The 15723-nt window shown below is 43.7% G+C and overlaps 1 long non-coding RNA gene and 1 pseudogene across 1 annotated transcript; one reads left to right on the top strand and one right to left on the bottom strand.

Annotated features, from left to right (window-relative positions):
- Positions 1–842: 842 nt before the first annotated feature.
- Positions 843–15455, bottom strand: LOC144577743 (uncharacterized). The gene is made up of 3 exons (XR_013522264.1): positions 14319–15455; positions 10600–10735; positions 843–993 (listed from the first exon to the last, which is right to left on the bottom strand). It is a non-coding gene; the product is annotated as an uncharacterized LOC144577743 (long non-coding RNA).
- On the top strand, positions 13217–13654 carry LOC108593267 (non-histone chromosomal protein HMG-14 pseudogene; annotated as a pseudogene).
- Positions 15456–15723: the final 268 nt, after the last annotated feature.

Raw genomic sequence — 15723 nt, 5'->3', positions numbered from 1 at the left:
GTGGTAGCACAAGTACACAGAAATATATAGAAGACTTAAGCAACACCATTGAGCAAACTGACCTAGCCTTCTACAGAACACAACACTCAATAACAGCAGAAAACACATTCCTTCCAAGTACACATAAAACATTCGCCAAGATGGACCATAGTTTGGACTATAAAACAAATTTCGATAAGCATAGACTTTAAATCATAAACAGCATGTTCTTTGACTACAACTCAACTAATATCAATATTAAAATGATATGTAGAGACTTCTGCCAAGATAGCCAAATAGGAACAGCTCAGAGTGCAGTTCCCAGAGAGAGCGGCACAGAAGGTGAGTGATCACATTTCCAACCGAGGTACCAGGTTCATCTCAATGGGGAGACCGTGGGTGTAGACCAAGGAGGGCAAACCGAGGCAGGGTGGGGTGTTGCCTCACCCAGGAAGTGCAAGGGTTCAGAGAACTCCCCCTCTTGCCTAAGGGAGGCCCCTGGGGACTTTTCCAGACACTCCTGCACTCCAGCTCAGATAACTGCGCTTTTCCCATGGTCTTTACAGACCACAGACCAGGAGATTCCTGCCAGTGCCAATACCAGTGCAGCGGGTTTCCAGCACAAAACTGGGCAGCTGTTTTAGCTGGCGCCTAGAATGCCAGCAAGACAGAACTGCTTATTCCCCTGAAAAAAAAAGGGAACTGAAGGCAAGGAACCAAGTGATCTGGCTAGGTGGGTCCCACCCCAACAAAGACCAGCAAGCGGAGACCCACTGGCGTGAGATTTTTGCAGCCAACACAACAGTAGATCGTGGATCGACATGGGACCATCAAGCTCAGTGGAGGTGGGCGGGGCGGGGGGGGTCATCCACCCTACAGAGGCAGCTCTAACCTTACCTGTGTAAACAAAATCATACAGAAGTTCACACAGCAGTTGGGTGAAGCCCGTGGCAACTCAGCAACACTCTGCAGGCAGACTGTGACTAGACTCCCGTTTTGCTGGGCAGGGCATCTCTGAAAAAAAGGCACAGCCCATCAGGGACTTATAAATAAAGCCCCACCTTCCTGGACAGAGCACCTGGGAAAAGGGATGCTTGTGAGTTCCACATCAGCAGACTAAATGTCCCTGCCCAGCAGCTCTGAAGGGAGCAATGGAGCTCCCAGTACTTGAGCTCTGGTAAGGAGCAGACTGCCTCCTCTAGTGGCTCCCTGACCCCATATAATCCTAAGAGGCACCTCATACAGGAGAGCTCTGGCTGACCTCAGCCAGGTACCCTTCTGGGACGAAGCTACCAGAGGAGGAAGAGGCAGCAATCCTTGCTGTTCTGCAGCCCCTGTGGGTGATTCCCAGGCAAGCAGGGTCTGGAGTGGACCTCCAGCAGTCCTGCAGCCAAGGGGCCTGACTGTTAGAAGGAAAATTAAAAAACAGAAAGAAATAGCTCAACATCAATAGAAAGGACATCCACTCAGACCCCATCTGAAAGTCCCCAACTTCAAAGACCAAAGGTAGATAAATCAGCACAAAAAGGCTGCAATCAGCAAAAACCAGAGCACCTCTTCTCCAAGGGATCCCAACACCTCACCAGCAAGGGAACAAAAGTGGATGGAAAATGAGTTTGATGAACTGACAGCAACAGGCTTCAGAAGGTGAGTAATAACAAACTTCTCCAAACTAAAGGAGCATGTTCTAACCCAATGCAAGCAAACTAAGAACCTTGAAGAAAGGTTAGACGAAATTCTAACTAGAATAACTGACATAGAGAAGAACATAGACAACTTGATCAAGCTGAAAAACACAGCCCAAGAACTTTGTGATGCATACACTAGTTTCAGTAGCCGAACTGATCAAGTGAAAGAAAGGATATCAGAGATTGAAGATCAACTCAATGAAATAAAACAAGAAGGCAAGATTAGAGAAGAGTGAAAAGAAATGAACAAAGCCTCCAAGAAATATAGGATTATGTGAAAAGACCTAATCTATGTTTGATCGGTATACCTGAATGTGATAAGGGGAATGAAACCAAGTTGGAAAACACTCTTCAGGATATCATCCAGGAGAGCTTCCCCAACCTAGCAAGGCAGGCCAACATTCAAATTCAGAAAACACAGCGAATACCACAAAGATATTCCTCAAGAAGAGAAACTTCAAGGCACATAATCATCAGATTCTCCAGGATTAAAATGAAGAAAAAAGTGCTAAGGGCAGCCAGAGAGAAAGATCGGGTCACTCAAAAAGGGAAGCCCATCAGACTCACAGCGGATCTCTCTGCAGAAACCCTACAAGCCAGAAGAGAGTGGGGGCCAATACTCAACATCCTTAAAGAAAAGAACTTCCAACTCAGAATTTCATATCCAGCCAAATTAAGCTTCATAAATGAGGGAGAAATAAAATCCTTTATGGACAAGCAACTGCTGAGATACTTCGTCACCACCAGGCCTGCCTTACAAGAACTCCTGAAAGAAGTGCTAAATATGGAAACGAGTACCAGCCACCTCAAAAATGTACCAAATGGTAAAGACCATCGACATAATGAAGAAACTGCATCAACTAATGGGCAAAACAACCAGCTAGCATCAAAATGGCAGGATCAAATTCACATATAACAATATTAAATGTAAATGGGCTAAATGCCCCAATCAAAGGATACAGACTGGCAAATTGGATAAACAGTTAAGACCCATTAGTGGCCTGTATTCAGCACACCCATCTTATGTGCAAAGACACACACAGGCTCAAAATAAAGGGATGGAAGAAGATTTATCAAGCAAATGGAGAGCAAAAAAGCAGGAGTTGCAATCCTAGTCTCTGATAAGACAGACTTTAAACCAACAAAGTTCAAAAGAGACAAAGAAGGGGATTACACAATGGTAAAGGGATCAATGCAACAAGAAGAGCTAAGGATCCTAAATATATATGCACCCAATACAGAAGTACCCAGATACATAAAGCAAATTCTTTTCTTTTCTTTTTTTTTGAGAAAGAGTCTCACTGTGTTGCCAGGTGCCAGGCTAGAGTGCAGTGGCACGATCTCAGCTCACTGCAACCTCCACCTCCTGGGTTCAAGCAATTCTTCTCCCTCAGCCTCCCAGCTACGGTCCCAAGTAGCTGGGGCTACAGGTGCATACCACCACACCCAGCTAATTTTTATATTTTAATAGAGACACGGTTTCACCATGTTGGCCAGTATGATCTCGATCTCTTGACCTTGTGATCCACCCACCTTGGCCTCCCAAAGTGCTGGGATTACAGGCTTGAGCCACTATGCCCAGCAAAGCAAATTCTTAATGACCTACAAAGAGACTTAGACTCCCACACAATAACAGTGGGAGACTTTAACACACCACTATCAATATTAGACAGATCAACGAGACAGAAAATTAACAAGGATATACAGGACTTTACCTCAGATCTGTACCAAGTGGACCTACTAGACATCTACAGAACTCTCCACCCCAAATCAATAGAATATACATTCTTCTCAGCACCACATCACACTTATTCTAAAATTGACCACATAATTGGAAGTAAATCACTCCTCAGCAAATGCAAAAGAACAGAAATCATTAACAGTATCTCAAACCACAGTGCAATCAAATGAGAACTCAGGACAAAGAACTCACTCAAAACCACACAACTACATTGAAACTGAACAATGTGCTCATGAATGACTACTGGATAAATAATGAAATGAAGGCAGAAATAAAGATATTCTTCAAAACCAATGAGAACTAAGACGCAATGTAACAGAATCTCTGGGACACATTTAAAGCAGTGTCTAGAGGGAAATTTACAGCACTAAATGCTCACATGAGAAGTGAGGAAAGATCTAAAATTGACACCATAATGTCACAGTTAAAGGAACTAGAGGAGCAAGATCAAACAAATTCAAAAGGTAGCAGAAGACAAGAAATAACTAAGATCAGAGCAAAACTGAAGGAGACAGAGACACAAAAAACCCTTCAAAAAAAAAAAATAAAATCCAGGAGCTGTTTTTTTTTTTTTTTGAAAAGATCAACAAAATAAATAGATCAATAGCCAGACTAATAAAAAAGAAAAGAGAGAAGAATCGAGTAGATGCAATAAAAAATGATAAAGGGGACATCACCACCAATTCCACAGAAATACAAACTACCATCAGAGATTACTACAAACACCTCTATGCCCATAAACCAGTAAATCTAGAAGAAATTGATAAATTCACCCCACAAGACTAAACCAGGAAGAAGTTGAATCCCTGAATAGACAAATAACAAAGACTGAAGTTGAGGCAGCAGTTAATAGACTACCAACCAAAAAAGTCCAGGACCAGATGGGTTCACAGCCGAATTCTACCAGAGGTACAAAGAGGAGCTGGTACCATTCCTTCAGAAACTATTCCAAACACTAGGAAAAGAGGGACTCCTCTCTAACTCATTTTATGAGACCAACATCATCCTGATACCAAAACCTGGCAGAGACACAACTAAAAAAGAAAATTTCAGGCCAATATCCATGATGAACATTGAAGTGAAAATCACACACTGGGGTCTGTCATGGTGTGGGAGGCTGGGGGAGTGATAGCAGGGGGTCAGGGGATTGGGAAGGGAGAGCGTTAGAAGAAATACCTAATGCAGATGATAGGTGGATGAACGCACGTGTATTCCTATGTAACAAACCTGCACATCCTGCACATGTACCCCAGAACTTAAAATATAATTAAAAAAAGAAATAATACAAACTCTACACAGATTTACAGAGAGTAAATGAAATAATTCCCAAATAATTTTATCAGGCCAATGTTAACCTGATAGCAAAACCAGACCAAGATATTACAAGAAAAGTATGTATTATGATCCCTCATGAACATAGATGGTAAAATTCTTAACAACATATTAACAAATCAAACCTGGCAACATATTAAATAAAACAAGTAAAGCTTCTCTTGGAATACAGAACTTGTTCAACATTTGAAATCAGTTTGTGTAAACAGTAAAATCGTATGACTCTCTTAAGAGCTACAGAAAAAGTATTTCACAAAATTCAGTATCCCTTCATGATAAAAATTTTCAACAAGCTAAAACAAATAGAATGAAGATTTCTCAAGCTGACAAACAACACCTATAAAAAGCGTATGCTAACATCACTTAAAGGTGAAAGACTGAATCCTTTTCCCCTAAGATCAGGAAGAACATCCATGCTCCCCACACTTACTTAGCACCACTGGAGATTCTAGCTGAAGCAATAAGGCAAGAAAAAGAAGTACATGGCTGGGCATGGTGGCTCACACCTAGAATCTCAGCACTTTGGGAGGCCTAGGCAGATCACATGGGGTCAGGAGTTCAAGACCAGCCTGGCCAACATGGTAACTCCAGCCTGGGCAACAGAGTAAAAAAAAAGAAAGAAAGAAAGAAAAAGAAGTACACAGACACCACTTTGGAAAGAAGGAAGCAAATCTGTCTTTATTTGCAGACAACATGAGTATCTCTATGGATATTACTATGGAATTTTTTAAAGCTAATAGAAATAAAAGTGAGCTTTATATATATATAGGTTCTAGGAATAGATCAGTATATATAAATCAATCATGTTCTGGATAAAATGAAACCACGGTGCAAAAACACTAAATTCTTTAAAAGGATTATAAGTTCTAGAAACTGGAAAAATAGGGGAAAATCTTAAGAATTGAGAGAAGAAAACAAATAATAAGATGAGGCTTAAGGAAGGAGAAAGACAGAGCTCTTTGATCAATGAAACAATAGAGGATCTACTGAAGAATTTAATCTGGAGAGGGACCTGATTGAGATCATACTGAAAGCAAAATAGAAGCAATCAAGCGTGATTTCGAATAAACTCTCAGGAGATTCCTGTAATCAATCAGGCAAAAAGAAAAAAAAAATTACAGCTTGTCTCAAGCAAAGGAGAAGGAGAAAAGCAAACCATAGTCAAGAGAGCTGGAAGATTAAATCAACTGACAAATGTGAAGGGAAGAGAGATGGGGGAGACCACGACTGCTCCCAGATATGGGGCTGCAGCAGGGAATGGCAATGCCCTGAAGAGGAGCAGCTGTGCTGGCTTCAGTCTCTGACTCACAAAATACCCCAGGGAAAGAGCAGGTGTCATCTTTAGCTGAGACCATAAAGTGGCATGCAGTGCAGAGAGTGGCAGCATGCCTGGGCCAGTTTACCCTAAAATATGGCACCTACTGAGCCCTCCACTTCAGCCACTGCCCTGGGCACTGGCATAATGGTCATTTACAACAATCATTTCCCTTGCTAACTTGCCTGCACACCCCCTGGGCCACAAAAGTATGCCTCAAATTAGGCAACTGACATAATAGAGACAGTAGGACCTCTGAGTCCTGACCATTTTCTCTTCCCCATCTTCTCTTGGGTTTGCTCTGAATTCTCCTGGGGAAACCCCATCACCTATCAGCTTCTTCTTTTTATGAAACTTGAACATCTTAAGCTGAAATTCGCCACCCTTCCTGCATAGCAAATGCAATCACCTTTACAGGACTCCAGATGTTTCAAATACAAAACGCTATGGGCAGGAGTAATGTTGTCTCAACAGGGGTTCGCAGCCTAAGCATTCACAAGAAGCAGTTCTCTAGGACCTTTTCACTTACTCAACAAAGATTTACAATCACTTGCTGTGCGCCAGGCTCTATGCTAGGCATTGGAGATATAATTATATCTCCAAAATAAAAGGGCCAGCTGGAATGGCTCATGCCTGTAATCCCAGTACTTTGGGATGCTGAGGCAGGAAGATCACTTGAGCCCAGGAGTTCGAGGCTGTAGCAAGCTAAGTGCCGCTGCACTCCAGCCTGGATGACAGCGCATAACCCTTTCTCTAAAGAAAAATATTTATTTATTTATTTAGAGACAGGGTCTTACTGTCACCCAGGCTGGAATGCAGTGGCACAATCACAGCTCATGGCACCGGCAACCTCCCATGCTCAGGTGTTCCTCCCACCTCCACCTCAACCTCCCAAGTAGCTGGTGCTACAGGTGCCCATCAGCACACCCAGCTAATTTGTGTATTTTCTATAGAGACATGGTTTCACCACGTTGCCTAGGCTGGTGTCGAACCCCTGGGCTCAAGTGATTCACCTGCCTTGGCCTCCCAACAAATTAAAATTAAAACTAAAAATGTAAACACAGGTGCAGTGGCTCACACTTGTAATCCCATTGGGAGGCCAAGGCAGAAGGAATGCTTGAGTCCAGGAATTCGAGACCAGCCTGGGCAACATAGTGGGACCTCATCTCTATAAAAATAAAAATAAAAAATGAAAGCTAGCCAGGTGGCCAGGCGTGGTGGCTCAAGCCTGTAATCCCAGCACTTTGGGAGGCCGAGGCGGGTGGACCACGAGGTCAAGAGATCGAGACCATCCTGGTCAACATGGTGAAACCCCGTCTCTACTAAAAATACAAAAAATTAGCTGGGCATGGTGGCACGTGCCTGTAATCCCAGCTACTCAGGAGGCTGAGGCAGGAGAATTGCCTGAACCCAGGAGGCGGAGGTTGCATTGAGCCGAGATGGCGCCATTGCACTCCAGCCTGGGTAACAAGCGAAACTCCGTCTCAAAAAAAAAAAAAAAAAAAAAAAACTAGCCAGGTATCATGGCATGCACCTGTAGACCTAGCTACTCAGGAGGCTGAGGTGAGACGCTTGCTTGAGCCCAGGAGGTTGAGGCTGCAGTGAGCCATGTTCGAGCCACTGCACTCCAGCCTTGGTAATACAGTGAGACACTGGCTCAAAAAAAAAATTTAAATATAAATAAAAGACCCTGGCCTCATGGATCTTACATTTCTATGGGAGAGACAATAAGTAAACAAATAAACAGCATAAAATATTGTGACAAAATTATTTTAAAAACAGAATGAGATAGAAACTAACTAGGAGAGGACACTCATCAAGAAAGGCATCTCTGGGGAGGCGGCATTTAGGCTGAGATTTGAAGTGTGAGAATGAGCCTGTCGTGTGCTCACTATGAGTGATGCAACAGAAGGCCAGGTGCGATGGCTCACGCCTGTAATCCCAGCACTTTGGGAGGCTGAGGCAGGAGGATCACAAGGTCAAGAGTTCAAGACCAGCCTGACTAACATGGTGAAACCCCGTCTCTACCAAAAAATACAAAAATTAGCCGAGTGTGGTGCCATATGCCTGTAATCCCAGCTACTCGGGAGGCTGAGGCAAGAGAATCGCTTGCACCTGGGAGGCAGAGGCTGCAGTGAACTGAGATGGCACCACTGCACTCAGGCCTGGGCGACAGAGCAAGACTCCGTTTCAAAAAAATAAAAGGTGATGCTACAGAAATCATTATGCCACCTATTTACAGCTCTACGTGTTATTAGGGTGTGGTGTGGGTCCGTGGCAGAAGTGCTGCTGTTAGCATCACTAAAAGCATGAAGCTATCCAAGGGAATAATATAGCATCTTGAAAAACTACATTATGCGACCTTCTCCCTAGTTAACTGTTAAAGAAAACTTATTCCGTAATACCGGTTAGAGCATGGCAAGGAAAACTTCATTGAGAACCATCACAATAACTATAGGGACCAGGGCAATGGAGTCAGGAAGAGAGACTGAGGCAACTCCAAATACAGCACAGGCAGGTGGGAACTACAGCGAAGGAGCAGAGTGGGGTCAGTGGATGGAAAATTACTAAGAGGAAACATCAGAGGTTAGGGGGATTCTGGCTAAACCAACCCAACAGGATTCTTGCTGAAGACAGGCCAGGGTGAACAGGTATCACCTGAGGGGCAGGGGAGGGCAGAATTCTGACCAGATATCCAGGATGTTTTATTCCGGGCAGATGGGGGGTTCTGGCTAAACTGACTTAGCAGGGGTCTTTGCTAAAACTGGATTTTGCAAGAAAGTGCCCAGATGGGCTTAGCAGAAGATTTGGAAGCCTGACTAGAGTTTGGCCAAGCAAAGAATCTTTGTCAAAACCTAGAGTATCCTGGGAGAGAAGGAGGTGCAGATTGGATCGAGACTGTGAAAGAAGGAATGAGAAGAGCAGGAGTTATTACTCAACTTATCACGTTCTAGAGAATGGCGTAGCAAAACAACAAACTAGGGAACAGACAACACAGAGAAAAAGGGTTCTCCAAATTTTTAACTTGCATTCAATATATCAAGGGCTAGTCCCAATGGACTATAGTAGATAGACTGAAAGTTAAAGAAACATCCACCCTCTCCTGGCAAAGGGGATTGTAGGACAGGAAGAAAGGAGCACAGGGAGGGGAGCACTACACACTGGGGTCTGTTGGGGGAAACAGTGGAGAGACAGCGGGGGGTGGGGAGTTGGGGAGAGAGAGCATGGGGAGAAATGCCAGATATAGGTGAAGGGGGAGGAAGGCAGCAAATCACACTGCCACGTGTGTACCTATGCACCTATCTTGCATGTTCTTCACATGTACCCCAAACCTAAAATGCAGTTAAAAAAAAAGAAAATACAAAACGCTAAACTATGTGGCTTATGTGGTTGAAAGTTAGTCTCAAGAAAATGCCATATTGTGTAAAAAAAAAGAAAAGACTTGTGAAATAATTCGGTACATTTGTTAGTTTAGAATTAGTAAATATTGCAAAGTAAAAAAAAAAAAAACGAACAGAGGCGGCGATTCCACAACATGTTCTCAGTTTCCCGGAAGTAAGGCTAAGAGGCTGAGGGTGAACACTGCGGACTGAAGGGAAATTGCCCTATTCCTTTTTTGGGGACTCTGAGACGAGACCTCTGCGGAGGATAACCCTGCACCAACATAGGGAAGAGAAGTTGGGCACCAGCATGACTTAGGGCGCTGCTTCTCAAAACGCCCGTGGACCCGATTTTTGTTGTTTCTTTCCCAATCAGTCCTGATTCCCTAATATACTAAAAATGAGTCAATAGAAAAAGAAAATGGAAAAAAAAAAGGTAAAGAATACAAGCTCAAGTTTTTTATTAGATTCAACAGACAAAAAATTCCTACCAAATTGCTCTGAAAGTTTCAAACGATTCCACCAGACAGTGTTGGAAGATAGAACAGAGGCTTTGAGCTCAGCTTTTAAAAGGCAGGGGAGTCCCCCACAGAATGCCTACCCCTTCCATGCTGGCTTTCTGATACCCCAGATATGTTAATTGGCCAAGCAGGTAATTTCTGTGTGTTATTATCTAAAAGTGTTTATGAAAACACTGGGTGGGACCTCAAGGCAGTCTCGGGTGAGAGGACAAAAGGACAAGGTCAGACAGCCCCCAAGGAGAGGGTATTGCTCTTCACACCAGGAGGAGCCTTGTGCTCCTGCAGCCTCCCTAAGTCACCCTGTGAGAATATGTTATCAGCGGACACCTTCAGGGTCCCTGCTAGCATCCTAATGGTACTCTTGCAAATAATCATTTGACCACATGCATAGAGCCAGCAGCAAAGACTGGCTTTCACTGTTTTATTCCGGGCAGTATTTGGGCTTCCTGGCCTGAAGTAATAGGAAGTAAGTAAGAAAAACATGTGTAAGAAAATGGAGAAAGGTTTCAGCTCTCCAGAGCTTAGAAGGAGACTGGGTTCAATGCAATAGTATTTTATAGTTAGCACTGTTACTTTTTGGGAAAGAAGAAAAGAGAAAAAAATGAAGACGGTAGGTTGACATCAGGAAACCCTCCATTCCTACCTCCTTTCAGGCTGGCTGGTTTTCCTTGCTTCCTTTCCTTCTTTGCCACAAACAGCAGGGTTCCAGAATTTTCCACGTCTTCACAGTCGCTACCACTCGGAATTTCCATATGTGTCATGCCCCAGACATCCCCTTTCTATGTATACACAAACACAAGCAGCAGGGTCTTTGTGAGCAACAAACAGCCAGAAAGATAATAGGTTCTCTAGACGCTGGTCTTGTTCAGCTGTTGCTTATTAATGGGGCTCGTGCCCTCAATTAGAATAGGGTTCACCTGAGATGTATCCCATCTCCAACTTCCCTCTGATAGAGCCTCCCTTCTATGTAAAAGGTAACCATGTCCAGAGAGCCAATCAAGACAAAGCAACAGTGTTCTTTTTGTCCTACATGGACCTGAGAACTTGTAGACTAGATAATTACCAATCAAATAGGCCACTAAGAAGTCCAGAGCTTAGTGTCTCTAGCCTTCCCAGCATTGCCTGAACCTGTAGCTGTTTCCCACGCATCCTGGGCAGGGATAACCTAAAGTCTGAAGGAACTTGCCCTACTTTAAACTGCCTGCCAATGGCCTTTGCAGACAAAAAAGGAGTTCGGGAACCTGGGATACAAATAAGGGTTTTGGAAAGGGACAGACCAGACAGAAAGGGCTGAGCTGTTAATCAGCTGGCTAAATCAAAAGTCGTCAGTATTTAGGGTACAGGAACCAAAACAGCAGTGTTGGTACTAAAACCGACATGTATACCAATGGAACAGAATAAAGAGCCCAGAAATAAAGCTGCACACCTACAATTATCTGCTCTTAGAGAAGGCTGACGAAAACAATAAATGGGGATCCTAGTCAATGAATGGTGTGGGATAACCAGCTAGCTAAATTCAGAAGAACAAAACTGGACCCCTTCCTTTATATACAAAAATCAATTCAAGATGGTTTAAAGACTTAGATTTAAAACCTAAAACTATAAAAACCCTGGAAGAGAACCTAGGAAGAACCATTCTGGACATAGGACTTAGCAAAGATTTCGTGATGAAGACACTAAAAGCAACTGCAACAGAGACAAAAATGGACACAGGGCCTGATTAAACTAGAAAGCTTCTGCACGGCAGAAGAAACTCAACAGAGTACACAACCTATGAATAGGAGAAAGTATTCGCAAACTACGCATCCAACAAAGGAGTAATATCCAGAATCTATAGAGAATTTAAACAAATTCACAAGCAAAAACAAACATCCCCATTAAAAAGTCGGCAAAGGACATGGCACTTTTCAAAAGAACAAACACTTTTCAAAAGAAGACATACAGCCAGGCACACCGGCTCACATCTGTAATCTCAGCACTTTGGGAGACCAAGAGGCAGAAGGATCACTTGAGCTCAGGTCTTTGAGAGCAGCCTGTGCAACACAGTGAACTTCATCTGTCCTAGAAATAAAAAATAAGCCAGGTGTGGTGATACATACCTGTGGTCCCAGCTACCCCAGAGGCAGGAGGATAGCTTGAGCCCAGGAGGTAGAAACTGCAGTGAGCTGTGATCACATCACTGCATTCCACCCTGGACAACAGACCAAGACTCCTGCTTCCAAAAGATAAAAAGAATAAGATGGAGAAGGAGAAGGGGAAGGAGGAAGAAATATACATGGCCAAAGAGCATTTTTTTAAAATGCTCAATGTCACTAGTCAAAAGACAAATGCAAATCAAAACCACCAGTCAGATAACTATTATTAAAAAGTCAAAAAAGTAACATGTTGGCAAGGTTGAGAAGAAAAGGGAATGCTTAAACACTGTCGGTAGGAATGTAAATTAGTTCAGCCATTATGGAAAGCAATTTTGAGATTTCTCAAAGAACTCAGAGCAGAATTACCATTCGACCCAACAATCCCATTACTGGGTATATACCAAAAGGAATAGAAATCATTCTGCCATAAAGGCACATGCCTGTGTATATTCATCATAACACTCTTCACAATAACAAACACATGGAATCAACCTAAATGCCCATCCATGGAAGACTGGATTTAAAAAATGTGGTATGTATACAACATGGAATACTACGCAGCCATAAAAAGGAATGAGATCATGTCCTTTGCAGCAACATGGATGATGGTGGAGGCCATTATCCTAAGCAAACTAACACATGAACAGAAAAGCAAATAGTGCATGTTCTCACACTGAGTAGACTTTATGTCAATAGACATAGATGTAACAATATAGGAACAATAGACACTGGGGCCTATCTGAGTTTGGAGGAAGGGAGAAGGGTGAAGATAAAAACAAACCACCCATCAGGGACTATGCTTATTACCTGGGTGATGAAATAATCTGTACACTAAACTCCCATGACACACAATTTACATATATAATAAACCTGCTCATGTATCCCTGAACCTGAAATAAAAACGAAAAATGTCATCAGTGTTTGAGGAAGGAGAGAAAAAAAAAGAATAGAAACTTCAGACATACATTTGTTCAGTGCAGACCACTGCAAAATATATAGTGAAAAGTACTTTGAAATACATTCTAACTCAGTCACAATGGTTGTGTGACTCTGGACAATTTGTTTCTCTAGTTTCAGTTCCCTCATTAGCGATCTGGGGGAATCTGGGTTTTTCTAACATCATTGATGAATTTGGCCGTGTATGTGCTGTCTCCAATTTGCTTGACCCAGGTTCCGGATAGTTCTCCCACTGCCCCAGCTGCAGGTCTCAGCAGCTCCAGTTGTGAGAGGAGTGGCAGCAGCCTCCTCATCACCAAGATACCCAAGAGGAGGGTCAGCTCAGCCCAAGGCTCAGTGAAGGAAAAGCCCAAGAGGAGGTGGGTGAGGTTGTCAGCTAAACCTGTTCCTGCAACAGTAGAAACAAAAACAAAAAAGGCAGCAGAAAAGGATAAACCTTCAGACAAAAAAGGCAAACAAAGGGGGAAAAGAAGGTAAAGGGAAAACAGGCCAAAGTGGCTAACCAAGAAATTCAAGAAGATTTACCTGCAGAAAAATGGACAAACTCAAAACGGGGAAAGTCCAGCCTCTGATGAAGCTGGAGACAAAGAAGCCAAGTCTGATTAATATTATATGCCCTGTCTTAACCACAGTCACTGCCTCCCTTCCTGTAATCCAGAGGAATATTTTCATCAATTATTTTGTAAATGCCAAGTGTTTTAGTAGCTCTAGAAACATTTTTAAGAAGGAGGGAATCCCAGTTCATCCCATTTTTTGAAGTGTGAATGCTTTTATTTAAGAGATGAAATCAGCCAGGCACGATGGCTCACGCCTGTAATCTCAGCGTTTTGAGAGGCCAAGGTGGGTAGGTCATGAGGTCAAGAGATCGAGACCATCCTGATCAACATGGTGAAACCCTGTCCCTACTAAATATACAAAAATTAGCTGGGCATGGTGGTGCCCACCTGTAGTCCCAGCTACTCAGGAGGCTGAGGCAGGAGAATCGCTTGAACCTGGGAGGCGGAGACTGCAGTGAGCCAATATCATGCCACTGTACTACAGCCTGGGTAACAGTACCAGACTCGGTCTCAAAAAATAAGAAGAAAGAAAGATAGAAAGAAGAGAGAAAGAAAGAGAAAGAAAGGAAAGAAAGAAGAGGGAGGAAGGGAAGGAGGGAAGGAAAGAAAATAAATGGATAAATTTTGTCCAATGAAAAGCACAAAATATAGCACACCGGTTAGGTGGGAAAAAAAGCACAAAATAAGAAGCCACCGATGAATAAATGACTTACTTTTCCAGCTTCTCAAACATGACAGTGTGTTCTGGGGCTCAGTGGATCCAGGCAGCCTCTCAGGAGATGCCTTATTTGATGGGCACCTGGCTGTTGTGTCTCTTTGTGCAATGGTGGTCCGCAGGATAAGAAAGAAGCCACCTTTTGTTTGCCTACCCTCCCTCCCTGCTTAAATTCCCTTCTTCCCTCACTCTAGCTGCCCAGGAATTCCACTCCAAATAAAGTATTAACATATAAACCTGGTTTCAGGCTCTGGTTGTTGATGTTAGTTTTTAGGGCTTCTTACACAATTCAAGGACAAAAGGAGTACCATGAAGATCAATGGAACAGTGCATGGGAAAGCCATTTCTAAGTATTAAAGTCAACATCATGCACATAAAAAGTCCACAGGGGCCAGGCGCGGTGGCTCACGCCTGTAATCCCAGCACTTTGGGAGACCGAGGCCGGTGGATCACGAGGTCAAGAGATCGAGACCATCCAGGTCAACATGGTGAAACCCCGTCTCTACTAAAGATACAAAAAATTAGCTGGGCATGGTGGCGCGTGCCTGTAACCCCAGCTACTCAGGAGGCTGAGGCAGGAGAATTGCCTGAACCCAGGAGGCGGAGGTTGCGGTGAGCCGAGATGGCGCCATTGCACTCCAGCCTGGGTGACAAGAGCGAAACTCCGTCTCAGGAAAAAAAAAAAAAAAAAAAGTCCACAGGATCTTGAACAAGAAAACAGAGCGATATGAAATGGCATGACCGGCGGTGCTGCCGAGATGTCAAGGGATTATGGTACAAAAAGAAAGAAGCACTTAACTCAGCTCGGAGTTGGGGATGGGAGTAGAAGAGGGAGAAGCTCCAAATAAAAGAGGCCCTTTAGAATACAGGCCGCGCCCGGGCAGACAAGAGAAGGGTATTTCAGGCACAGGCAGAAATGGGACAGTCCAGGGGCCTGAGAACGCATGGAAAGCCCCGGGAAATTCGGGGAGAAACGGCATTTCAAAAGAACAGGCAGAGTCAGACCATAAAGGACTCTGCCCACCGCGCTTGAGAGCTCAGACTTTTTTTTCTCAAGGCCGTGAGTATTGCAGAGGAATGGCGCGCTTGAGGGTTACTTTATAAAAAGATCGCCCAGACGCTGGTGTGCAGGGAGGAAGCGCAGAGAACGAGACCGGAAGTAGAGCGACCCGGAGACCATTGCACGGGCACCGGAAATGAAGGGGGGCCGATCCAAGGCAGTGGCTGTGGCAACGCAAAGGAGAGGCCGACGGGGGCACGTCTAGGAAGTAAAATCAATTTTCTTGAATGTGGAGGGCCAAGCAAGAACAAGGCATTTAAGTTTTCAGATTTCAGGTGTGAGCAGTTTAAGATGGACAGTAGTGCCACCCACTTGGATCAAAAATAAAGGAAGAGGAGCAGAG

Source organism: Callithrix jacchus, chromosome 9, assembly GCF_049354715.1.
Source record: "Callithrix jacchus isolate 240 chromosome 9, calJac240_pri, whole genome shotgun sequence".
Classification (NCBI taxonomy): domain Eukaryota; kingdom Metazoa; phylum Chordata; class Mammalia; order Primates; family Cebidae; genus Callithrix; species Callithrix jacchus.
The sequence above is the reverse complement of the archived record's forward strand: the minus strand, read 5'-3'. Positions and strand labels throughout refer to the sequence as shown.